Source organism: Artemia sp. Qi Xiang Cuo, unplaced genomic scaffold (assembly GCF_049724085.1).
Source record: "Artemia sp. Qi Xiang Cuo unplaced genomic scaffold, ASM4972408v1 HiC_scaffold_23, whole genome shotgun sequence".
In the NCBI taxonomy this organism is placed as follows: Eukaryota; Metazoa; Arthropoda; class Branchiopoda; order Anostraca; family Artemiidae; genus Artemia; species Artemia sp. Qi Xiang Cuo.
The window spans coordinates 6,611,883-6,639,860 of record NW_028297432.1 but is presented as its reverse complement, the minus strand read 5'-3'; the positions used below and the strand labels follow the sequence as shown (position 1 = coordinate 6,639,860).

The following is a 27,978-nucleotide window of genomic DNA, read 5'->3' as shown; positions in this document are numbered from 1 at the left end:
CCATTTTTCAATAGCTCTTGAGGATTGAAGGCCATACTAAGGCGTTTCTAGAAGCGAATGATTAAACTAAGGAGTTACGCATTTGAATATTATTAAGGTATATTTGCCATAAAAAGTATATTATTTTTTTGTTTTTACATATAGCTAAATCCATAGTTTAAAAATTGTAAAAAAGTTCTAATAAGCACAAAAACCTTTCTCACATATAATACATTCAAACGGTTTTTCTCCAGTATGAGCTCCTTGATGACGAGATAAACTGACACTTTTAGTAAACAGTTTCTTACATATATCACACTCAAAAGGACTTTTTAAAGTATGAGATACTTCTTGTTTCGTCAGATCATTTTTAGGAAATCCAAAAATGTGACATCCACTTCATTTTTTAACCATATGCTTGCAAAACCTGGTTGGCATGGTAAATCAGGTCCTTCTTTCCTGATATCATTATCATGCAACTTTGCAATAGGAGGATCTAAAATAATATAAAATTTGCTCAAAATAAATCAACAAAACATATATTTTTTTAGCCCTTTTTTTATTTAGTACGCAACGCAGCTTCCGACAATTTTACCCTTACACAGTTATTACAATGTCTCATAAATAGGTATTTTATTTATAACAACCAATTTGAGGAAATATTCTTCTAACATTCCAAACTTTTTATTCCTTTATTGATTCGATAATTCGAAATTCTGTTTATAATTCAATGGTGGTTTTGTCAAAAAAAAAAACATACCTCCACTGTAAACATCTCCATGTACTGTACAAACACCAATTCTTATTAATTAACGTATTTTCTTACGGTAATTGTTTTAAATAGCCGTTGATTTTTAAATAACCCTGCAGAATTGAACCCCAAAAGATCATCTAACTCTTCGGCGACAGTGTTGCATTAAAATCAAACGAAAAAAAGACGTTTCTAGAAAAGAATGATTAAACTTTGGAATAGTACATTTGCATATTATTAAGGTATATTTGCCAAAAAAGACATATTGTTTTTTTGTTTTTACATATAGCTAAATTCACATTTAAAAAATTGTAAAAAAGTTATTATAAGTTCCAAAAGCAAAAAAAATTTCCAAATAGAATTGAGTGGGTTGTGTTATTCAGAGATTAAATGGAATACGAAATTTTATTTCTTAATAATCGAAACCATCTGGGGCTATTATTTACTCAATAGTTAGTTTTTCGGATGCAACCAGTGTACTCAGATGAAATACATGCCCCGCCACAGTTTCAAAGAAAGTTTAAGATACACCTTCTAATTTCGACCATGTTAAAACACAGGATAGGATCGAGACATTTAAAGCATACCTTTGTCCCCGTCAATGCTAGACTTAAGTTTAATATACTCAGCATTATGTTGAAAATTTGAAGAGATGCCAGGAGAAACAGCAAACAAATTTACTTCATTTCTCATTAATAATATAGGATGTGCTTTTACAAAAATATTTTGGTCATCATTTGGGGATGTGTTTTCGGCTTCTAGAAAAATTAAAGTAAAAATCAAATAAAACTCTCACAACAAAACAATCCAGTTAGTCATACAACATTTACACAACACAATTTTTGTATGGTTGCTCATGAATGAGTAAAAGTAAATTCATCATTTCTGCATGTAGACCCTCCAATTTTATCCAGCTGCAGCAAAATTAGACAGCTATTTATAAAGAAATTTCTGGTGCATATATATCTCAACCAATCGTGCACCAAACCACTCTCTAGATCACATTGTGGTGTTTTTTTGTGGACAGTGAAGACCTCCCTTCACAGGAATGCAGATAATCTGGTATTGTAATTTCTTATCCTTTGGTATTAAAGCTTTTAGAAATAGGCAACGCTAAGAACGCCTCCTAAGGCCCTCCGGCCTCTATTATTATGATGACTCCCCTTCATAAAAATGCAGATGATCGTGTATCGTAATTTTTTATCCTTTAGTATGAAAGCTTTTACCAATTGGCAATGCTAACAACACCCATAGTCCATCCCCCCCCCCTTCTCCAGGACTCTACCCAAACTATTCCGGAAAAAGTTCCACAGTCCCCCTTTTGGCTTATCAAGTCTGTCACAAAGCTCAGTTGACGAGTAAAATTAAATAGATAACACAATGGTTGAGGTGGTTACAAACATCACAATCAAGGATGAAAATGAGTTTTAAGAGGTCCTTTCAAGGAGCTCCAAAAAGAGAAAAAAAATCTCACCAAGCAAAAGAACTCCCCTCCCCTTGCATCAACCAAACCTGGGAAAATATTTAAAAATATCTTCTGATAAAAATCCTTTTCAGATAAAAAAATAACACTAATAAGGGTGCCAATTTTCAAATCAAGAAAAGCTATATTTTCACTAAACATCAATCGTTATACATCTTTACTCATAGCTGTCCAAGATACCAAATCAACCGAAAACTTACTAAAGTTAAAATCCCTATTTGACATCCCAATAAAGTCGGAACTCAGGACCCCAACTAAAATAATTGTGTGCAACTTTCCTCCAGGCTGCCGTGCAAAAAGTAGGGTGGCAAAGTAGCAAGGTTGCTTGTTACTTTTCAAATTTGTTGTCAGATTTTGCCTAAGAAATACCAGTTCTGCATATAAAAATAATTTTCGCTCAAAAAAAAGTTATCAAAACACAAGTTATACTACACCGTGCAAAAAGTGGGGTAGCATAGTAGCAATGCTACTTGGCACATTTTGAGGTCTGGTAAAATTTGTTGGCCAGTTTTTGGGCCAACAAAAAACTCTATCCCCCAGTTTTTGGGAATTTCCCTAAAAATCTGTTTTCTCGAAAAAAGTCAGCTCCCCAAAAATCCGCTTTCATTCAGGGTTGCCACCCATAGTGATTTATCACTAGTGACTATCTAATCCTAGTAACTATCACTTAACTTGACATAATTTGTTTTACTACTTTCCGAAGTTTTTGTCTGAATTATTTACTACACATCAAAAACCAGACATAGATCATTGAATTACTAACCTTTCTTCCTATGCTAGTAAAAGCGTTCAGTGTAATTCTGAGCATTGATGCAAAGAAGTTCATTTTAGATAACTGGACAGTGAGTTTAAATTTTGTTTTATTTTGCTATTTTACTTAACTTTCCAAGGCCTTAAAATTTAAGAGAGTTAGATTGAAAAATTGTTCTAAAATGATAAAGGAAAAGCATAGTACCTATGTCAAGACGGGGGAGGGAATTTCATGATAAATTTGGATATATTTTCATTATCGAGCTATATATTAGATGAACATATCACTCGAGACCCATTTTAATGCTTTTTCAAAATATAACCTTCGTTTTATTCAGAAATTAAATGAACCCTTTAAGATGATACCTTTTTTCTTATTTTATGCAATTTAGTTTGAGTCTTATTTACTTTTAGTCTGGGTTTTGGCATAATATATTAATCTTTACTACATAATAATTGAATGTGTGATATATTAAAGGGTATTTATGTATTATACAGCCAACACTCAAGTTTATGTTGTGTAAAACTCAAGAACAAATCAGTTTTATCTGTTGGGTTTAAGAAATAAGTAGCTTATGCTCAGTGGAAAACAAGGCACGGGGTATATAATTTATGGGACTTATATTATTTTGTCAATATATTTTCAAATTAATTAGGGGTGGGGTTGGGTACACCCCCCCCCCCAGTGTGCAGATCGAAGTACCTTTCGAAACTGTACTTAAAAGATTGGTAGAATTAAATCTTAGCTAGAAAAATATATAAGATTTTCATCTTACATTAAAATATTTAACAATAAGACAGCTAAAAACGTACTGGTCATTTATATTCTGTCTTGGTTTTTGCCTCTCCAAGTAGTCTAAGTAAACAACAATTAAACTAATTTAAAAGAAATCTGTCACATGAAAATGTTGCTACTTATTTGATATTTCTGTGTTCTATAGTAACATTTCTTAGAAATTCCAAAAAAGAGCCTGAAATCCTGACAAATCTTCTGTTTCTTTTCCAGGATAAAAAGTGCAGTGCAATTTTCCAGTAAAAAAAGTACAGTACACTGGACAATAAATAAGCAAGTCTGTTAAACTTTTACATATAATCTAATTCATATAATGAATTGGCTAATTGATGTTGCATGTTTTTCAGGTCCAAAAAGATTCACTGGTTAAGAAATACAAATGGATTTTATGTACTTTTATGCTTTACTTCAAAAAATTGACCAAGTGTCTAAAGTAGTTATTTTGAAAAAGTCCAATCTCTATTGTCAAGCACAAAGTTCAATGGATGTCTGAACGTATCAGTTCAATGACTATTGAAAATATTCAAGGAAATTTGTAATCCCATGACCCAAGGTCCCTTTAAAATTCAAATTATTTGGTCTTTTAAGCACCATCCACAGGATCACCAAGTTGGAGAAAAGGTGGTATTATCTAGTTGTTTTTTGTTTACTAAGGGTAAGTTTTTGATTCTAAGGGTATAGTTTTTTGTTTACTAAGAGTAATCTACCCCAAAATCACTTCTGTCCTTAATTTATCAGAGTATCATTTAGTTCTTGGGCTAAGTATCGAGCCGAAAGCACTTCGTCGTCCCATTAATAGCATTGCAATAGTTATCTTCCATTACTCACCAATTCAAAATATTGATGTAAACGTAGATTAATGCAGGGCTTATAAGTAACTGCTGATTTTGTAATTTTTAGGTACCCCAATGCTGAAGTTTTTTCAGTTACTAACGGAGGTGACTTGGTAACAGGTAAATTTTCAATTCAGTCCTGTTTTGCTTAATTGTTTTCAACAAAACTGTTACTTTTTACCAGTCTTGACTAGAGCAAAAATCCTATATGGTGTGAAAAATTCAGCTGGGTCGTTCAAATTTTGGTAATAACAATAACAGTTTGTCAAATTTAGCAGTGCAGTAATTTTTAAGGATTGAAATAAATTTTGCGATATTTTAAGAAGAGCCTAAAAATGAATTACCATCAAATAGAAATAAAACTACACAAGTGATATCAACAGTCAAAAACCATATACTAGGGACATTCGGTTCATCCTCTCCTCTCTTTAACAAAGAAAAAATCATTTGTATCTTGTTATTGATTGTTTCTTTTCATGGCAATTTATTAGCATTTATCCTGCAAATTTGTTAAGTTTAATTTAAGGCTGGATTCTTTTTTTAGGAAGTTGGACTTCTCTTACGTACTCAGTGAATGGTTTGTCTGATACAAGTCTCTTAGATGATATATCCTCTTTTACATTTCCTAATTGGACCAATAGATGAAAGCAAGTAAAGAGCAAACCTCAGCAAATAGTGTGCAAGATTTAAAGTGTATTTTCTACAAAAATATACAGTAAAAAGTGTACAGTTGGGATTATTTAAAAATCCCAACTAATATTCAGGTTAAATGGAATGGTAACTTGTAATTAATTCTTTTTTTTAGTCAACAGAACAGTCTGATAACCCTCTAAACTCAAATCGAAATAAACCTATACTAAGCTATTGGAAATGTTTCCATAAAAAATACTAAACAGGTATCTTGGAGATCCCACCTTGAATAACAGGGAAAATCATATTTTTGCATGGGTAGCGCAAATGCTGCATTCTTCCAAGGAGGATTATGTGAAAACTAAAGGTTTGAAACATAGAGAAAAAATTGATTTGAATGGCAATGTTGATCTTTAATGCCCATATTAAGTAAGGACACTGCCACAGCTAAAAGCTTGGTAAATCCAAATCTTAAGATATCCAATTCATTACTAAAGAAACCATGAGTAAAAAGCAGAGGGAAATAGGCCTGTCCCTATTGTTTATTTTATTTTATTTTATTTTATTTTATTATATATTTTATTTGAAAAACGAGTAATTTTATTTTCAATGTAATACCTTAAAATACGTATTTTTTTTATAAGAAAAGCACATTATTAGGAGTATTTGTATAAGAAAAGTACAGAATGTCTTTAGACTAAAAAAAACTATTCTTGTATAGGAGGTTCTTTAAACCCAGCCCCTCTCCCATATAGAGAAAATTTTTAATAAAATGCAGCATATGCATTATCAGAAGTACAATTAGTATGTATAATATCTTGATTCTTCAGAATAAAAAGTGGGAGAGCTTGGGGAAGATGTGAATTTTCGATATACACAAGCTTGATAATGAAGAGAAAGGAAAGGTTTAATAAAAGCTGAGGGGCTGGACATAGTTTAAGACATTTATACTCTTTTTATTAGTTTCTAAAATTTCTGCCATTTGCCAACAGTTCAATCCTTATGTTAAAGTAAAAAAAAACTCTTTAAAACTATTGGTTGAAAATTAAATGGGTTAAATACTTAATTTAAGGGAAATAGTAAATCAAATTAAATAAAGGGCTTGATTAGCAAAATTGAACTTTGAAAATTTCTTTGCAAAGAGTATGAAGGAGGCACACTTGTGCCTCTATAAAGAGGCAACCCACCACAATGTTAAGCGATTTCCGGTCCTAGCGGTCGCAGAGAGACAGCGGTAATCGCATTTTTAGCCCAAACTCAAACTAAGAAACGTGCAAAATTTCACCCCCCCCTCCGACTTTATCTTCATGGGTAAAAGTGGGCCGGAAGTTTCGACCCTCCAACCACAGCCCACCTTTAAAGTTGTCCGATTGGGTTGAAATTTAGAGGTTAAGCTTTCCTAGGGCCCGGGAGCTTGTCCTCGAAATTGTCCTCGAAGCTCTATCCGATCACTCCTTCCCTGTTTTCCAAAAACCAAATATAGCCACTTAAAGTTCAAAAAAAAATTTTTCTTCTTAGCCACGCCTACAGGCCACAGTTGGCGACTGATCCGGGTGAATGAGGACTCATTCGAAACAAAATTCGACCTTTTAGGGCCTTTTGATATTTTCAGACCGAAAAAATTATCCCCCGAATTTACATTTACGAAAAACCTCGTTTTCCTATAAGAACCCGCTATAAGCGGGCTCTTATCGTTTTCCTATAAGAGCCCGCGAAAACGCGGGCTCGTTTTCCTATAAGAGCCCCCAAGCTGTCAAATCAGCTAACAGTTAGTCAAGCAATAATAAGTAATAAACTGTACAAAAACGTGCAGAAATTATTTGAAAAAAACTACGTTTTCTAAAGAGTTAAAGAGGCTGAGTTACAAGGTCGAACCTTAAAACGATTGTTTAAAAAAAAGAGTTGTGAGAAAGTCAAACTTTAGCGTAAAGAGCGAGGCGTTGAGGAGGGCACAGCTCCTTTCATATACGGAATAATTTCTGTTTGTTTTAAGATTTAATGTCACTCCTTACTTTCAGTTTAAAAAACTTTTTTTTTTATTTAAAGGCTGCGAAAGCGGGGGGTTTGGAGGGGCGGCAGCCCACCAACTGTGCTTCATAATCCCTGTACGTTTTAAGGTTCGACCTTGTAACTCAGCCTCTTTAACTCTTTAGAAAACGTAGTTTTTTTTCAAATAATTTTTAATTAATAACACTGTTATGTTTTATAGTTTTAGGTAAAGTAGCAGAAATAAGTGAGGAATGGTAAAAACTATCCTATTATTCAGCCAAAGCAGCACAAAAAGTAGCAAATTTACTCCACCACCCATAGTACCAATTACCTTGCTTAACAGCAGCAATACCAAGTAGCATGGGTTTTTCCATAGTTTGCCGATTGAACCAAAAACACACTCAGTCTCTTCAAGCTGTTGCAGGCAATTTGAAACCTCTAGAATCTAAATAATCAATTATCTATCATATGGTACTAAATGAAATAATAATATGGTATGGTATTTACCATAATTATATGGTGTCATATCTTCAAAAGGAGCACAAAACATGGAAAATATTAGGGAGATAAAAGCATGATAAGGGTAGAAATTCCCAACCCAGGGCCAATTTATTGAAAATCCTGTTTTAATAGTGACCAACTGCAATAAAAATAGTCTTACTGTTAATGGCCTTGTACTAGAATGGGAGGACATCTACTCAGTAGCCCATTTAAGTGAAGATTGGAGGCTACTCACTGATTTGTGTATGCCTTTAGAGGTATAGGAGGAACTAAAGTCGAAAATATTGTAAATGGTTTGGATTTTATTTTTCTATCCCCAAGGACAATCTATTCTATATTTCAAATTTCTAGAAAGATTTTACAGCTTCCAAATGAAAAAGTCAAAAGGTAAAGAATTTTTTTAAAAAGATCTCATGCTAGTAACGAGTAGGCCTACTTACTGTTTAAACATTTTTATTTATTTCAATACTTTATTTATTTAGCTGGTCCAATTAGGCTAGCTTTTTTTTTAACTTGCCTGTGTATAGAACATTTTGGCAATATGTTGGCCCCTAAAAACCAAGCAAGTCCAAGCTCCTTTAATCTCAAGACTTCCAACTGGTATGTCTTCATAGGTGCCAGTAGGAACGGGAGGCAATTTCTTCCTCATATGAAAAGGAAAGGTTAAATATTTCACACATTAGGAACTAAGCTGTTGTATATTTGTCCAACTTTGCTTTTTGGGTTTATATAGAATGAAGCCATTTTCAAAATCTTACTGATGCAATAGGAAAGATTCATTTCAACACAAAAATTATTTTCAAAAATTGTTAAGCAGCCTACAAACACTAGATAACTAGCATAGTTTAATCCCCATTAATATTGCTGCAATAAACCTGTAAAATGTTAGAAAAAAACCAAACCCCTCCAACTTACAGGCTATTGAATACATTAGTATATAACAGCACAAAATGAAAAAAAACATTTATTGAATACAAAGTCAAACAGTAAGTCAATATTGGTTCAGAATAAGAGAAAAAGTCACATGTCATAACAAGTTCCAGTTAAACTATCAATTGATCAATATTTTATTTTATTCTGATTTTCTTTTTGTTCCGTTTTCGAATTATCTGCCAGTCTTTGTGTTTCTTATGATATTTTTTTTAATGTGAAACTTGAATTTGGCCCTTTGGGGCTCGTTATGGTGATTTCTTAAGATAAATATTTCATCTTAAAATAAAAATCTTAAAAATAAACAAAACTAGTAAATTGAATAAAGAAATCAAAACGTTAATAAAATACGAAAAAATAAAAACCAAGTAAAACAATAAAACGACTATGGATAATAAAGAAGTTACTTAGTGGAAAGTTTTAATAATTATTTCAGTTATGAATAGGACAACAAAAGGAAATGGCATGTAAGATTAGCAATAAATGACAAATTGGATTCGGAAAAAAAAAATTTGTGTGATGGTCTAGAATTAAATTTTTGGAAAAAAGAGAATCAGTGTAAAGCTTATATACTCAAAATATATCTTTTTTTTCAGTAGCATCGTTGAATGGCAATTTTGTAGGTCAAATAGTTAGATAGTTAAAAAAATATGCCTCTCCTTAGAGGAACCATAGATTCCCTAGTTTGGAGGCTGGATAAAATAAAAATTCTTAAGAAGAATAGATTGGTTTTATCAGAGTCAGCCATATACTGTTCCTTAAACTAAAGACTCATTAGGCTTCAACAGATCCTTACTTATCTTCTTTCTTTTAGGGTAACTCCATCTGGAAGAAGTGGTTGATCAAAGTTTGAATGAAGTTTGTGCCATTGGAAAGTTTAATTGCTCTTCCTAAGAGACAAAGGGAATTGGAAGACAGTCAGTTCCCCTTCCGTGCCCTTTTATCAAAAGATATCTGATCAAAATTTTGGGGCAGCAATTTTCTGGTCTTCAGCAGTCCAATGTTCAAATTACTATGCATCTATAGAAGACTTAAATAACTACTGGCCACAGGACAAGGGTTGTAAGTTATGCAAGAAGCCCATTGTTTGCATATAAGGTTTAATGTAGAGAAAAATTTTGAGAAGGGTGGCAAACAAAACCATAACATGGTTTTCGCCTGCTGGCCATCAAAATGACATTTCAGCAATATCAAAGGAATTCCTGAGGTTATTAGGCTCAAACTCACAGGGTATGCTGGGAAGGATATTAAACAGATGTTGCAGGGTAACCAGATCAGGGAAAGGGGAAAAAGCTGTTGAATTAAAATCAACTTGAGGAAAATGAATAACAGTGTTGAGTGAAGGTTTATCATCCATGGCTGTAAGGGGAAAACTAAGGTAGATAGGCTTAAAGTACCTACCCTTTCCTGGCAAACAAATGATTCAAAGATTTATAACTGACCATGTCCACAAATGACTTGCCAGCAATTGGGCAACAGTGATTTTTCATATCATATGATCTATGCATACTGAGAAAGCCCAATATAATTACAAAAGGGATGATCACCCTACAATAGGCCAGCCTGCCCTTCCGATTGGTATCCCTGTCTTTATGAAAGCATTTATAGCCAGGTAGGATAATCTTGTTTGGTCTATGTAGATTTGTTTCTTGAAGACACACTATATTAACATTAATCTGTGTAACATAATCAGAATGGTCCATTTGCTTAATTGTATGAATAGATGCACAATACAACTGAAGTACTTTTAAAGGGACAGAAATAAAGGTGACTGAGATCAAGTAGCTGATTAGCTTGGATAGTGAAATACACGCCTTGGCTAATATTGCAGCAGTGGGCATTGCATATGGTGAAGGGACAAAGTTAATTTCTTAACACTTGGAATAAATTTACTAGTTTTGTTGATTAGCCTTTTCCTGAAAGGAGAAAATTTGAATGAGCCAGAAGTGATTTAGAGCTAGTCAATAGAGATGCTATATTACTTATAGAGGAGCTATGTTGCAGTGTACTAATTGTACAAGGGGCCTATTTTCTTAGTGGAGTCTTAGTGCTTTTCCTTAAAGTGAGGATGTGTTCCTTGAGAATAAGGGTGTATAATGTTTGCACAGGTAGGTTTTCTTTTAAGGCAATTTTCAAAATTTATTTTCTTTCCCCTGGGTTCCCACATATACGATTATTCGCAAGCGAACACGATTATTCGGCCAGATATGAAAATATCGCAGCTGTTTGCGAATTTTGGTTAAAATCTATCCGATTTTCTAAAATATCATACAAGTTCACAAATCTCAGCTAATACGATAATTTTGATGAATAAATCGTATCAAGAAAAATAAAAATGGATATTGAGAAATTAATTTTATCTGTTAGAAATTGCAAAGTTCTCTACTCTAAAGCTGATAAAAACCGTAAAACAGGTTGCTTGTAATGAAAGCATGGGATAAAGTCTCGTAAGAAGTTGGAGTTGAAGGTAAGATTAATAGGCTAATTTAGATGGTTTGGCCTAATTAAAAAAAAATATAGACTAGTTTATTAGTTTTGTACAGTATAGCCCAGGTTCTGCACAAAAAGGCCTTTATTGAACAGGACAGCTAAATATATAGACTTGCATTGAGTAGGCTAGTCAATTTGTTTCTGAGCTAGAAAAGAAGTCATAAAGAAAAAATATAAAATACCATTTGATTTCTTGCTTACAGCTATTTTTAAAAGTCATGATTACTGATATTTTTCATGTGTCCCACTTCCTTACCCTAACATGGCAAGATACAGGCTTTGCCTTAGGCTATTAAAAAAAGTTGAATAAATATGCTGTGTTTTTTTTCCAAATTCCCTTTACTGATGTTATATTCTAATTATTAGTAGTAAACCAGCTTTTAAAGATACTAACAAACCCATAGAGTCAGTGATTTTTTTTTATTTTGCCCAGGATATGTACAGTTAAGAAGAAGGTTGATGGTGATGTACATTGCAAAGTATATCTGGAAAACTTAGGCTGTTTACATTAACTTGTTGGTTAAAAGAATGTAATTTGATGTTCCTTTCAATGTTTTATTTCCAAAAATGTTAGCCTAATTACCACCATTCTAAATGTAACTCAGACCCTACCTTCAGATTTCGATTAGTACCCCTGTTTTAAATAGTAGACTTGATTCTAAAACTTTTGTTATAAAGCAAAAACACACAAAAAAAACAGTACAATAAGTTAACCCTTGCAAAGGGTGTAGGTCTATCAAACACTTGTTATACATCCTACCCCTTGCCCTAACATAACAAGATATGGGCCTTTCCTTGAGCTATTAAAAAAAGATTAGTTAACATACTTCTGCTTTTTTTTCTTTATTTTTTTGTAAAAATATCTTTAATTTTATTATTAAATTTTCATTTGTAATAAATAAGCTTAAGATGATAATTGCTAGAACCAGTTAAGGAGAGGGCTGATGGTATTGTAGATTTCAAAAGAAATCTGGAAGACTTTGGGTCTTTGGCCTCTATCACTTTGTTTGCTAAAAGATGAATGTGTCATTTGATGTGCCTTTGAGAATTGAAAGATTAATTAAATACAATAGCCAAATTTTTGATGGGGAAAAAAATATACAAATCAGTAAAATGAGTTAACCCATGCAAAGAGTTGAGTTCTATCAGACACTTTTAATTTTTCCCAGTCCCTTCCCCTAAAATAACAAAGTATAAGCCTTGCCTTAAGCTATTAAAAAAGCTTAGTTAATATACTGTTGTATTTGTTAAATTAGCTTTATTGATGTTATGAACTAATTATTGTTAATAAATCAGCTTAAAAGGATAATGGCAAACCCATAAAATAAGTCAAATCTTGTATTTTGCCCAGGCTATACCCAGTTATGGAGAGGGCTGCTGGTATTGTACATTGCAAAAGAAATCTGGAAAACGTTTGCTTTTTGGCCTCTATCAATTTGTTTGCTAGAAAATGAATATTTTATTTGATGTGCCTTCAGTGTTTTATTTTTTCACATACATTAATTGCTACCATTGCAAATTCACCCTAGCTCTTCCCTACAGATTGGGTAGGATATAGTCTTTGGCTATCTACTTAAATTGTTGCTATAAAGTAATAAAAAAATTATGCAAATTGATAAAATGAGTAAATACTGGTATGAGCCTAGAGATATACCAAGCCTTGTAAGGGATCTAAGATATATCAGCTATAAAAGTAATCAAGCTGGTGTATATGCAAAAGGTGTTGAAAGATTCATAATAGGCAATAGCCATGTTTTGGCTGAGTTACCCTCCTCTCCTATGCACTTTTTCTAGCACTTTGAAGTTGGTCTGTTCCAATTTCCTTGAAACAGAAGAATATTCTAACCCGTGAAAATACTAAAAAGTGAATTTTTGTGTTAGCCCATTTACCTATTGTCCAATATTTCATGATCCACAGGCCAAGTCTAGTTAATTGTAGTTCTAATTTAAAACAATTTTTTTGTTTTATAGAGCCGTGGTTTCAATCTTATATCAAACTAAATCTTTCAGGTTTATCAAAAGTCATAACAACCAACCTTTTCTCTATTCTACTGGGATTATCCATCTTCATTGCCATGCTTATTTCAATTTTTTTATTATTTTTTTTTACTTCAGTTTGCCATTGCCAGTCTAAATGGCAAAACCTTACAGATGTTTTCATCAGGGAGCATAATCAGATTGGACAAAGTAAAAGCGGGTCAGCAGCACCCCAAAAAATAGTGTGGAAGTGGTACAGCAGCATGAAATTCCTTATTGAGCAAATTAGCCATGAAGAAACCACTTCAAATTTCAATGAAGGACCCTCAATTGTTCAGGTATGAAATAAAACTAAAAAAAAGCAAAAATACTGCTTCTTCCAGCAAGTTACTGCACCAAGTCACTAGAGACAAGCATAATGTTAGACACCTAAGACACTTAATCTTATCAGACAGGCTGACTTATTTGTTGACCTTCCTATTTTTTATGGAATGTCAAAAGTAACTATGTATGATGCAATTTCACCAAATACACTTTCAATTTATGGTTTCCAAACAATAGAAACAACTTTCAAATAGAAATTAAATTTTACTGAATAATACAAAAGGAAAATTCATTTATTTAAATTATTTTATTGTTGATATAGCAACAAAACAACAACTTCAAATTTCAATGAAGGACCCTGCATTATTCAGGTACAAAATAAAATTAAATGATGCAAAAACACTACTACTACAAGCAATATCTATATATTATGTACTTTCACAAAAGACACTTTCAGGTTTTTGTTTCCAAACGGTAAAAACAACTTTCAAATTGAAATTAAAATCTTACTGAATATTGCACAAAAGCTTAATTTTTTTTTAATGAGACAAGTCTAAAATTGAAGAACTGTAAGGGATATACATGAAATAGACCCCACCCTCAAGATTTATATAGCTAAACAATGACAAAATGATGACTAGCAAACAGATTAGGACTTATAAAAACCAAATAAATTGAAACAGTGTTAAAGCCCTTCCCCACAAAATTCATAGTAGCATATGTTAAAATGAATTGGCTAGACACGGTTTAAGCTTTCTTTTTATCGATATTGCAATCAACCTACAATGAAATTGAACTATTCAATATTTTGTTATTTGTAAATTTCACTGCTTTTTTGAACAATTGGCAAGGTGAATTTTGCCATTACCATAACTTCAAATAATTTTCATCTTAGCTTGCAGGCTCACCTGTTTGTATGTCTTCCTATCTTTCTTTTTTTGTAAGGTTAAGAATAACTATATGTGATGTAATTTCACCAAACACACTTTCAGTTTATATTTTCCAATACAAATGATTTTCAAATGGAAATTTAAATATTACATAAAAGCTAAATTCATATTTGACAAGACAAGTTTCATTTTAAAAAATTGTAATGTGGAGGCAGGATATGTGTCCCATCCCCAACATTTATACAGCCAAAAAAAGATTAAATTAATGACCATCAAATATGTATGGACTTATGAAACCCAAATAAACTTAAATGTTAATAAAAACCCTTGCCCATCAAGTTCAAAGCAGTATTAATCATGTGTAACACTAACTGAGCTAAACAAAGTTTTAGATTTTTTTAACCACAATCATCCTAGAATTCAATTGATATCTTGCAACATTTGAAATTTATAAACCTCACTGTCCTTTAGAATGAATGACAGTCTCTTTCTGATGAGTAACTAGTATGTAATTTCATTATGTTTTTTTGTGTTTTCAATTTAATTTTGTATTTTTCTTCAATTTTCTTCTTATTATATTTCTTATCTATTTGCATATTTGTTATGAATTAACCTATTAATATGTATTTATAAAAATGGTGTACTAGTTTTGTTGTTCAGATCCTTTTTTTTAAATATAATCTCAATGTTTCAATTAAAGGTTGTTTTTGTTATTAGGAACCAGATGTTGAAATTGCTGATGTTGCAGACCCTGACTTCGAAGTGTTTTTTGAAGCTGAAAGAGGAATTTCTCATATAACAGAACATGATTTATCAGAATTAGAGTCTGGTTCTTCAAGCGCTGTGCCAACACCAGAAATGGACCCTACTTTGAGAAGTCCAGCATCTCAAAAGGGCAAAAAGAGGGCCAGAAAAGATACAGAAGACACACTGAAAACTCTTCTATAGATGATTATGAATAAAGAAGATACAGATGTTGCATTTTGTGCCAGTCTTGCAGCACAAATGCGTCACTTCACGCCACAACAAAAAGTATTAGCAAGACTAAAATTGCAAGAAGTAATTTTTAAAATCGAAAATAACATATTGTCTTATGATAATTATCAAGATAAACTTTTTTTTAGTTTAGAAACATTCTGACTTTTACCCTTTTTTACGTATGTTAAGGTTTCATTTTACAAATTCTAAGATTATTTATTATTAACTTTTCATAAGAATTATTAAACATTAATGAAAATAAATTTTAACCATCTTTGTGTTTTTTTCTCAGGAAAAAGTCAGGGAGCAAATATTCAGTTGGGTATAAAAAGGTCATATCTCCATAACTGTAAATTTTCAGAAGAGCAAAAAAAATCACAGCTTTTTTATTTCCCCTTTGATAACCATGAAACAAAAACAGATTGATATTCAAAATCAATTTCGTTGTTGTTTTATGGTTTTTGGACGGGAAATTACATCTATTCTGCACTTAAGTTGTGTCTTTTCATGAATGCTTAAAGACTATTTTTACTTACATTCTTGACTGGATGCTAGAAATAATCAAAGATGCAAAGGTGAAGATGCATAACAAAATATTTATCAAGGGATCAGTGTTTTTCATGGTTAAAAAAAAGTTTGGAAGCACAGGAAAATGATTCTGCAAACTAAGATTAGAATATTGGAAGCTACAGTGATGACTGTGGTCAAATATGATTATGAAGCATGGGTGCTCTAAAAAAGGAGGAAGGTTTTCTAGATGTTTTTGAGAGAAATTGCCTATGGTTGTTTAGGTTCCCAGCTGACTGACTGTATTTCAAACAGTTGGCTGTACAAAAAGTGTGGTTCAATCCTACTTTCTTCGACTGCAATGACAGAAAGGTTGACATGGCTAGGACACATTCTGTGAATTAAAGATGATAAACTGCCAAAGAATGTCCTTTTTTCCCAGTTTTCTAGGGCTAAATGGAGAGGGAGTTGTGCAGTTATGGGGCGAGGATGCTGTAAATAAAGATTTAATGGAAATGGTAAATTCCTGGGAGGGTATAAAGAGGGAAGGAGGTTTTGAATAGATTAGGATGGAAGAAGAGAATGTATAACTATGTTGGTATCAAGCAGCTTAAGACTGTGGTGCTAGTTATAGTTACTTGCTAGCAATAGTAGTAAAACATCAAAAAGACTAAAGTTAATTAAATACTCCTTTGGTAAGGAAGTATCATTGGTAAAAACTAGTGGAAATGTGAAATCTAATGTAGTAAAAAACATTTATTCAAACAAATAACCATTTTGATAAAGAAAAGCAATCCTTCAGATGAACAGAAGTACTCCTTGTACTTATTGCAAACTTGTAGTGCAAGATTTGTATAATTATTGGAGCCCAGTCTCTGAAATCTTTGTTCCCAAACACTTGGGACTTCTTTTTGGTTTGGGAAGGTAACAAATCTAGATCTACTTGATTTTCTGTTATGATAAAATTATGGAGACAGCAAATTGCCTTTATTATACTTTTCACTGTCTCTATATTACTGTCTATTGGTGAATGGAATATGCGCCATCTTGCTGCTAATATCCCAAATGCATTCTCAACCACCATCCTTGCTCGAGAAAGACAGTAATTAAATATTCGTTTCTCCCTATCAATCAGCTCTAAGCCACCAGGAAATGGCTTTAATATGTTGAATTTCAGTGGAAAAGCCTCATCTGCCACAAACACATAAGGGACAACTGCACCAGTTCCTAAAGCCTTTGGTTCAGGAACATCAAGGGAGGCATCAATAATGGCATTGCCAAAACCTGATCTACCAAATACTCCTGTGTCACCAGCACTACCTTCTGCTCCAACATCACTGAAACAAAATTTGCAATTGGCATACACTACTGCCATTAATACATCACTGAAAATTGTTTTGTATGAATAAAATTTTGATCCACTATTATCTGGGCACTTGATTATGATATGTTTACCATCTATGGCTCCTAGGCACTTAGGAAAATCCCACTTTCTTTTAAAATCTCCTGCAATCTTTTAAAAATCATCCTTGGTTGTGATTTCATGTAAGTGTCTTTCAGGTTTATCCAAATTGCCTCTGTGGTCTCACATATGATTTTTGAAATACTAGAACGTCCCACTAAATATTGAGCAGAGAGAGATCTTCTGCTTTCTCCAGTTGCAAGGTATCGAAGGGTAATGGCTAGCCTTTCTTTAGTGCTTATAGCCTCCCGCCAGGATATAAATTCCTTTTTAATGTCATTTTTGACAAGTGATAATATTTCATTAAATTGTTCAGGACTAAGCTTAAAATAGTCAAAATACCATTCTGGGTCATTTTCTTCCATATGTTTCACCAGAATGTTATATGCTCCATTATTTATTCTTTTTTGTAGCATTGGCCTCACCCACCAGCGCCGAGTTTTTGGTCATTTGATCTGAAAAAAAGCTGCAATTATTATTAGGTCTAAGTCAATAAAAGGAAAATTATTCTTCAGACAACAAATTAAGAGACTTCTTCATAAATATTTAAAGCAATTAAGATAAACTGAATATAGAGAATATGGGAAATACCCACCTAAGTAAATATATAAATATCAGAGCTGTGTATCTTATGATGAAATCATAGTTACTGATTTGCCCAATCCTTTGATTTGCCAAGTCCTTTATAGCTTCAAGAACTATACATAAAGGATTTTTTTTTTTAACATAATGATCAAGCAAGGATTAAGAGTGTAGACTGAAAAAAACTAGCCTAACCAAACTTCAGAACTATTTATATTAAATCAATAGAATATATGTGTATTTTCAAGAAGGATCAAAATATTTATTAGAGCTAAAATACAAAATTTTTCCTTAAGTACTTACATTAATTTGCCCCTTGACAACTTGAACCAAATGCAGCATTGATCATCCAAAAAAACTACATACACAAAAATAATAATTAAGGTTAGAGATGAAATCTTCAACTACTATAGCCAAATTTCAGTAATTTTGTCTCTGAAATTTATTTAAAGGGATATGTGTTAAATATGTTTCTTATTTTGTGTGTTTACATCACAGACCAAATACATTAATCATCAAGAAAGAACAGATTTATACCTTTAGTTGATCATGCAACATTCATAATACTAGTAAACCAATAGGGATAGTTTCAATTTTGTGTTAATTTCTCTCTAACTTAATGCATTAAAATCACAGCAATTTACTAAGTTTTAATAGTCTTTCAACTAGATTACTACACTCAGATCAGAAGAAGTCATGGGTACATTTGCAAGCAAGTCAATCACAACATTTGGAATAAGTGTTAAAAGACACACTGAGTGTTATATTTTATTTAATGACTAACATATCTATCAACAAATTTATCCTCATTTCAGGTATAAATATAGGCTATTAATGAAAGTACCACTTCATTTTTTCAAACCTAAAGATCATTTAAAATTCCAAAAACTACATAAAAGATTTATTTCTTAATATTTTTTTTTTGAAATTGTATAAAAATTAAATAGTGATCCAATTGATGATGGTTATTTCTGAATACATCAGGGAGAAGGAGAAATTCTGGCAGTAAAAGTAAGTCTATTATATACCTACTGATCCTAAGTTTATCTTAAAAAATTACATTAAATTACACTTGGTAGCAATAGGACAAATAGTTTCTAGATAATCTGAATATTTACCAATTATACTAGTTGTTACCCTTAAAGTTTGGCCTAGCAACTTCTATTTTTGACCAGATGCACTTCTAGGCTATTAAACAATTTCTTTATTTGATTTTATTTACAATAATGAACCAATTGATGATGAGAAGCAAGCGCAAAAAATTAATGAAAATTAACATAGGCTATATTTACCCTATTACAGAAAGAAGGCATGGGTGCATTTCCAAGCAAGTCAATAATAATATTTGGAAGTAGGGTTAAAAGACACTGAGTGGCATATTTTTTTAATAGCTAATAAATCAATCAACAAATTTATCCTCATTTCTGGTGTAAACACAGGCTATTAATGAAAATACTGCACTTTGTAACACAATCTTTGTTGAAATTCAGCAAAGATTCATTTCAAAATGAACTTAAAATCTGTAAAAAAAAAACAAAAAAAACAATCATCTATGACTTCCTGGTGCTGTACAGTTCTGATATTTTACCTGTTCATTAAAAAGGTATAAGGCTATAAGTTTCCTATTTCCAGAACTTAGAAACACCATCTTGCTTTATGACTGTAAAGGTAAGTATTTTATACCTACTGAGCCTAAGTTTATCTGAAAAAATTACCTTTATTTGCGCTTGGTAGCAATAAGACAAAAGTTTCTAGTAAATTTTTACCAAATAATATTATGGACTTACAAATAAAGTGAATATACCACTTGATGCCTTTTTAATGCTCTTTCCAAATATAATAATCATTTTTGATGTAAATGAATTTTCCACCCCCCCCTATATATCCCATTTCAGGTTTTTTTTTTGCAAATTAGGGGGGGGGGGGTGGCAAATTTTATTTGTTTTGTAATTGGGTGTTAAAGTTTACCTCCACCCCCAAATGTTCAAATATATACCCTGAATTGGTATATAGTGGTGGGAGTAAAATTCACTTTTGATAAAAATTATTATTATATTTGGAAAGAGCATAAAATAGGCTTTGAGTGGTATATTCACTTTATTTGTCAGTCAATAATATGATTTGGTAAAAATTTACCCTTAAATTTTTGGCCAAATGCAGTTCTAGGCTATTAAACAATTTCTTTCCTTTGATTTTATTTGTATTATTGAATCCATTCATGATGGGAAGGAAACACAAGAAATTAATCAAACTTAACATAGGCTATATTTACCCTATTACAGAAAGAAGGCATGTGTGCATTTGCAAGCAAGTCAATTGGAATATTTGGAATGACGGTTAAGCGATACACTGATTGTCATATTTTCTTAATGGCTAACAAATCAATTAACAAATTTGTCCTGACTTTAGGTGTAAATATAGGTGATTAATGATAACTGCACTTTGTAACACAATCTTTGTTCAAATTCAGCAAAGGTTGATTTCAAAGTCAACTTCAAATTAATGTAAAACAAAACAAAAAATCATCCATGATTTCCCTGTGCGGTACAGTTGTGATATTTTACCTGTTCATTAAGAAGATATAAGGCTATAATTTTATTTTTTCTAGAGCCCATAAACACCATCTTGCTTTTTGAAATATTTGCCACTGAAAACGGTCCAGATCCCTCATGTTTTGACATCAAGTCAGGGAAAGGAAAACTGAGCAGAAACTGTATATAAAGCACTAAACCTAATATTTAGAGCCAGAAAACACTTGGGAAGAAAGAATAATAGTCAGCTTATTTGTCTAGAAAGTTGGAAAAAGGATAACTCAAATAGCTATGTATTTCCCAAATTCTAGCTTTGGCATTTGTGTACTTTTCATTATTTTGAATGCAAATTTTTCTGATTTTTACCAATCCAATTTGGAATTATTAAAATACCCCCCCCCCCCCAAAAAAAATATGAGTCCCATCTTAATATCCTCCATAATACTGCAATCACTGAAAATAGCCTGAACTACTACTACTACTACTAACAACTCACAGCAGCACCAAGCCACCTCAGGCCAACACAGCTATGCACACTCCTCCTCCTCCACCCCAATCTATTCAAAGCCTCCCTTTTTACACCTGCCCACAAAGTTCCCATTTCCTTTAAATCTTTCTTTATGACATCCTCCCAACCCAGATGGGAACGACCAACTTTCCATTTAGCCCTAGATGGTTGGCCAAAAAGAACAATCTTTGGCAATCTTTCATAATACAATAATCACTTCTGTTGCAAATTGCATCTTGAGCCCTTAAAGAGGCCCCAAAAGTTATTTTATATGAATTACTAAAGAGCATAAAAAAATCACCAAATGATGTTTTTACTTTCATCCTAGCTGAATTACATGACTCACTGCAAAATAATGTGCAAACATATACCCTGAATTGTTGACAGCAAAATTTTGAATTGCAAAATTCAGCACTACTTTTGTAAATTGCATTTGAAAAACTTGATACAGTAGGAAAACAGTTTGAATTGAGTTGCCTAATAAATGAGGTTTGAATTGTTATAAATAAGTATTTTCAGATTATATTACTCTTGAAAAACTTATTTATAAACTAGTGATATGTTTTTGAACACTTCAAAATAACTTAACTAGTGTTGATAACTTCTTTTTTAGTTCCAAAATGAAATACCGTTGGGGCCCCTTTAAGGGCTTGAGATGCAATTTGCAACAGAAGCAATTATTGTATTAGGAAAGAGCATAAAAAAAGGCATCAAATAATATTTTCATTTTCATCTTAACTAAATTATTGTGCCACCTGCAAATTTACCAAATCCTGTGTAAATCAACAGAGATTGCAATATTTGGAGTTTATTAAGATTGCGGAATGGTTAAAAATTTGTCTCAACTGGCAAACCTTTGTACTACACTATGATGACCTCACACAATCTTTGTTTCATAAAATCAAAAATCTCCAAAACTAAATTTATAGCTAAAATGAATTAAAACAACAGTTAAATGGTCAAAACTATGTATCCTTTAAGAAATTTTCCATAGCTTAATGCTGTTCATGTTTCTTATTTGCTGTTAAATTTGTCTAAACAAAAGATGACATATTAAATATACTGTTGATCAACAAATCCATGAATTATTGTGGAATTTAAATTGTTGAATATTGCCTCAAATTGTGAGTCAGACATTTTTCCAAACCTAATGTGTTATTTTCCTTATTAATAGAAGCTAAAGTGTTATAATATACTTGTTTACCTAGGAGTTTTATTGTGTTTAATGTGTTTTTAATTGGTGATATATAAGTGCAATTTCCTATACTGATCTGAGAGATTTGAGTCTCCTCTTGACAGCAATGTCAGTTGAGTCTTCTTTCAATATGACTAAGTTTCTTCCTTCTCAGCACAACGCCTTTAGCTGCAAATACTTTCAATACAGCAATAATTAATACAACTCAGCTTCAATCTAAAAAGAAAATACAATCTTCCTTTATAGTAGGATTTTTTTTTTTTTTTTTTTTTTTTTTAACATGGACATGTATCATTGCTAAAACCATCGATCAAACCTATTATACACTCAATATCAATCCCTTTTTCAACACTGACAATACAGCAATTACATTACTATCAGCATCAGATAAAATCTTTTTCTCTACCATTTTCCTGTATTAACTTAATGAACAGGTTTATCATCCTATTCTTCAAAAAATCATCATCAATAAAAATTCCTAAAGCAAGTATTACTGAAAATTCTTTTAAGTGTTCCTCTTTGCCGAGATTCAGAATTTCTTTTCTAAAATATTTATACTCCTTACATTCAACAACATTCGTTAAAATACTTTCTATTTCACTACAATTATCACACAGATTACTCGAATTTTTGAATACGATAAACAAAATATTCTTAAGACCTCCATGGATCGACCAAAAATGGGAAATTAAGCACGAAGATTTTCTTTTTAATTTCCTATAATTATTCATACCAAAGCCAGGCTTCTTTTTCTTGGTAAGAGCTCTATTACTGCTATTATCCCTCATTTCCTCAAAATGTTTTTGGTAAAACTACGGAGGGACAATGCTCCCTCAGTGACAGGTGGTGATAACTCAGAATTTATGTCTTCAGAAGAAAACATGGAGGTTATATGTACCAGCCATGAATAGTTTCAAGATTTTGCAATGGAACATCGTGTCTCTAAATAGTTTAAAACTAAAAGAACTAATTGAATACATTATTAGCTATAATATTCATCTTGTTTGCCTCCAGAAAACAAATTTACACAGTCTCAGACAAGTAGTTATACCTGGATTCCATCTTTATAGAAAGGATTGATTAACCAGAAGGAAAGGAGGGGGAGTGTCAATCCTCATAAAAAAAAGGATATACCACATTCGGCAATAGCCCCAAGAGAGTACCGGACTGAGATTGATGTGGTCAGCGTGAATTTAAATCTCCAAGATAGACATCCCTTAAAAATCTCATCCTTTTACAATCCTAATGGCAGTAATGATATTAAAACCATGCTTGAACTATATGGAAGATTGTATACACTCCAACATTGCGGGTAAGAATATAGAAGAATTTATCATCACCTCTAACAGTTTCACAGTTCTAACTCCACATTGCCTCCCCACCCACTACAATATCACGGGTAATACCTCATCAATGATTGATTTGCAGATTGGTCAACATGGCTTGAGTCTGTCCAGATATCTGTTGTTGAAATTAAAAATTGAAAATGATATCACATACTTAAAACTGTCAAATTTAAGTAATAATAAAGTACAGCTGAACCAAATAGAACTTGGGTCAGTGGAACCTGAATTGGCCCTTCCTCCTGGTTCTCAAGAAGTAGTAAAAGAAGTCCAGATATGACAAAGAACCAAGGCCTTCTCAAGTTTTCATTCCACTGGTCTTAAGGAAGAGACATCCAAAAAGACAAGCAAACTACGGAGGGACAATGGTCTCTCAGTGAAAGGTGGTGATAACTCAGAATTTATGTCTTCAGAAGAAAACATGGAGGTTATATGTACCAGCCATGAATAGTTTCAAGATTTTGCAATGGAACATCATGTCTCTAAATAGTTTAAAACTAAATGAACTTATTGAATATATTATTAGCTATAATATTCATCTTGATTGCCTCCAGAAAACAAATTTAAACAGTCTCAGGCAAGTAATTGTACCTGGATTCCATCTTTATAGAAAGGATAGATTAACCGGAAGGAAAGGAGGGGGAGTAGCAATCCTCATAAAAAAAGGATATACCACATTCGGCAATAGCCCCAAGAGAGTACCGGAATGAGACTGATGTGGTCAGCGTGAATTTAAATCTCCAAGATAAACATCCCTCAAAAATCACATCCTTTTACAATCCTAATGGCAGTAATGATATTAAAACCATGCTTGAACTATATGGGAAAATTGTATACACTTCAACATTGCGGGTAAGAATATAGAAGAATTTATCCTCACCTTTTTTTTTTTTCTTTTTTTTATTCCAATATTCACAGCACCAGGTATTTCAAAGTATCTGATATGCCGCTATTCATTTACCTCTTTCAATGGCCTCTAGGTTTTAAATGTCTTTTGAACCTTTTTTTGAAGGTGTCAACAGAGGGATTTGCAGGGATAATATCCCCAGGAAGATCGTTCCAGAAAGAAGTGCAACGCCGGATGAAGCTGTTCCTCAAGTACTCGGTTTTCGGCGTATCCTCCTTTAGATAATTGGACCGAGATGTGTACATTCGTGTCTGCCTTGTCGGCTGGACAAAGGGGGGCACAATTCGAGAGAGCTCGTCTGAGGGAGGCAAATTCATGTACTTGTAGAAAGCAGCCATCGACGCTACATGAAACCTTTCATTTAGAGGCTGGAGCCATTCTTGTGTAGAGGCGCAGCCCGCCCTACTTGCCCAGCAAATGGGGGGCATTCATATTCAGCTATGGGTCTGATGCAAGACTTGTAGAGTGGGATGATCGAGCTTGATGGAAGAAGGTTTTTGCAACGAAGAGTAACTCCCAGCTGTCCCAGCGCAGGGGGTTCGTCCCAGCGCAGGAGGTTCTCACCCGATCAAGGTGGTTGTTCCAAGAGAGATTGGTGGAGAAATGAATCCCCGGTAGACAAAGCTCGTCGACTGTCTTTATAGCTTCATTTTTGAAGATGAAACTGGGGTGTTCACGTGGCACCTTTGATCGGGTAATTAGAAGCTCCTTTGTTTTCGATGCATTGAAGTTGATCAGCCATGCATCAGACCACATTTCAATTTTCAAAAGATCCATCTGTAGGGAAAGTGAGGCTTGTGTTGGGTCTTCGTGAATAGGGACGGCTGAGTATGTCGTGGTATCGTCGGCAAAGTGATGGTGAGGGTTTGTGAGGTTGTCTCCCATGTCGTTTATGTAGATAAGGAAGAGCTTAGGTCCCAAGACACTGCCCTGGGGTACCCCTGCTTTCACTGGATATTCGCGGGAAGTAAACCCGTCAAGAACAACCCGCAGTGAACGATCGGATCTTCGGACAAAATTAACTTGTTTTAAAAATAAAATATTGAGAGTTGGGACAACTCTTCTTTAAATGGGGAGTATTGTGGTGAAGCCTTCTAATTTAAGTCAATTTGGAATTTAGTAAAAATATATTAAGACGCAAATAAAAAGTTTCGAAATACCACTTTTTATTAAGATAAGGAACATATCCTGCAAAGTTTCTGTTTAAAGGGAAATTGAGAAATCACCACTTCCTAGCTATTGCGTCGGTCGGATCCAGGAAGGTGTGGTTGATAAAAATGTATAAGATACAATTTATGGGAAGGGGTAGTCTGAAACCATCTTTATGCCGGACTCACCTCTCGTCCGTTAATTTAGAAATACCTTGGATTATTGTCGGACCATTGTAAGTGTCTAAGTATCTTATTATATATTATTGTAGTTTTCTGAGACTTGTGATCTACTTGGGACAGCCAGTCCCAGTAGAATATATATATATCTGGTTTTATTATATGTTAACTGAATAAAAGTATTGTGTTATAGCCAATCTCTCTACAATCTAGAATTAGTCCCTCGAATTTACCCAACTGGTTCGCTTCATTAGTTCGGTCATAGCCTAAGGCACGTTACCAAAGCTTAATTACCTTAGGGCCATAGTTCATCTCCCCTATAAAGGGAGAATAAAGGCATCTACCACTACACCACTTAAATACAATAAGAACCACGTTACAACACTCCCTCTGGTTACCATTACAAGTGAATGAAATAGTTTTTTTAAATAAAGGCGTTTCCGGCGGTCAAAAGGCAAACAAAATAAACTATACTTGTAGGTAAAAGAAAATATAAAAACGAATCAAGTCTCAAAGAACTTCATCACCTTATAACATAACGACGACAAAATATGCAATATGCAATATGCGACAATTGTGATAAGCCTGAATACATAAATTTTTATCTCTGTCTTACGAGTCCACAAGCTGCATTTATCCAAGAGGGCATTTATAAGGATCATTAAAAGTTATTAAATAATGGTAAGTCAGTGGTAAAATTTTATTGCGCGCAGTCCGCTTTCAATCCTGTAAAAGACAATATTTATGAAAAAAAAATCCTTTTTGCTTCTTTTGATTTTGCTTGACTTTTACTTGAACACTCTATTAGAAAAGGTGTCCCCCAGGTAGCCATCCTTAGTCAACTTCTGTTTAATCTACATACCTCTAAGTTTGAATTACAACATGCAATATTCGGGCTTTAAGGTGGCTTAATTTTTTTTTAGATCTTTTCAAAAGCTTATTATTCTAAATAATTGACCTTTGTGTTTCAGGAGTCATTCTTAAATAATTGGAACGAAAAGTCCAACTTTAGCCTAAAAAGTAAGGTACTACAGAAGGAGGAACCTCCTCAAATAATATAATATTACTTGAATTTTATAGATGATATAGATCTATATTTGAAAGTAAAGATGATATAAATATATAATTTAAAATAAAAGAGCTAAAAAATACGGAACTTTGATTAACTGTTTTACCGGGACTGTAAGTAACAAAACAATCAAACTATAAAATGTAAAAAGGCAATTTGATTCACCTTCAGTTATAGATTCGGAAAATTTTTCAAGAACTGAAATCCCGGGCCCCACCACATTCGAGGTGTCTTGGGCTCATATTTACGCTTCTGCTTCGAGCAAAATAATGTTGTTGTAATTTTGTTCAAATAACTTTGTATTTACTTTTAAGGCTACTAAAGACTCGTTGCATTACCAAACCGGCTATCTCTAGGGTGAGGATCAAGACGATTACTAAACTCCCATCCCAATTTCGAAATACAATTAAAAATTACTACAATAATAGTTAGGCTAATGAACAATTCTAGAAAAATCAGCAAAAAAATTATGTTTTCCTGTTATATAGGACCCAGTCCCAGTCCCAGTCTCACTGCCCTTCCTCCGAAAAAAGGAGCAAAGCAGATACTGTTTTAGATATCTCCCTTATTTATTCACTTATGACACACCACATGTAAGAACCTATATGTGATTTGGAATTTCATTAGAATATAAGCACTAGAATATTGGATAAGCACTAGAATATTGTTCATTGGAATTCCATTAGAAAATAAAGACAGCTCGTTCAAGAGAACTGAAGTCTCTGCACTTATCTATGCAGCAGTTTATGCACCAGTTTGATTGTGACAGGCCCTCCGAAAAAACGAAGTTTACAAAATACATTAAGAAGCATTTGAAAGGGCTTAAACACTCTGAGGAGCGTAGGAACAAGGAGTTTTTGGAGGACAAATAAACAATTTCTTGTTTCTTGATTTTTTTGGGGGCTATCTCGATATTTCATTTATGCTACCAGAGGTGACTCGGATAATCCATGTTAAATTCAAGGAATTCGAGGATATCGGAGTTATCAAAGGAATATCAAAGCTATTCCTAGGAATAGCTTTTAATATAATTTATTTTTACTACTTTTCGATACATTACAAATTTTGATATTTTCCTACACCGGATTTCAAAAAGAGCAGATAATCTTAACACATATATCGAAAAAATGGTATTTTTTCCCTAGTGTAGGTGTTCCGAAACCGGCATACTGGTAAAATTGGATACCAATTTGTTCTTTATCAGTTATATAGAACATATTCTAAAACAAAATTACAAAAATATGTCTT

General features: G+C 32.9%; 1 long non-coding RNA gene across 2 annotated transcripts; it reads right to left on the bottom strand.

The window, feature by feature from the left end:
- Positions 1-335: 335 nt before the first annotated feature.
- LOC148939003 (uncharacterized) lies at positions 336-7,903 on the bottom strand. 2 transcript variants are annotated; one of them, XR_016143588.1, is made up of 2 exons: positions 7,540-7,903; positions 336-475 (listed from the first exon to the last, which is right to left on the bottom strand). It is a non-coding gene; the product is annotated as an uncharacterized LOC148939003 (long non-coding RNA). The 2 variants fall into 2 exon arrangements; XR_016143589.1 differs by lacking the exon at positions 336-475 and adding an exon at positions 1,376-1,488.
- Between the last annotated feature and the right edge of the window lie 20,075 nt (positions 7,904-27,978).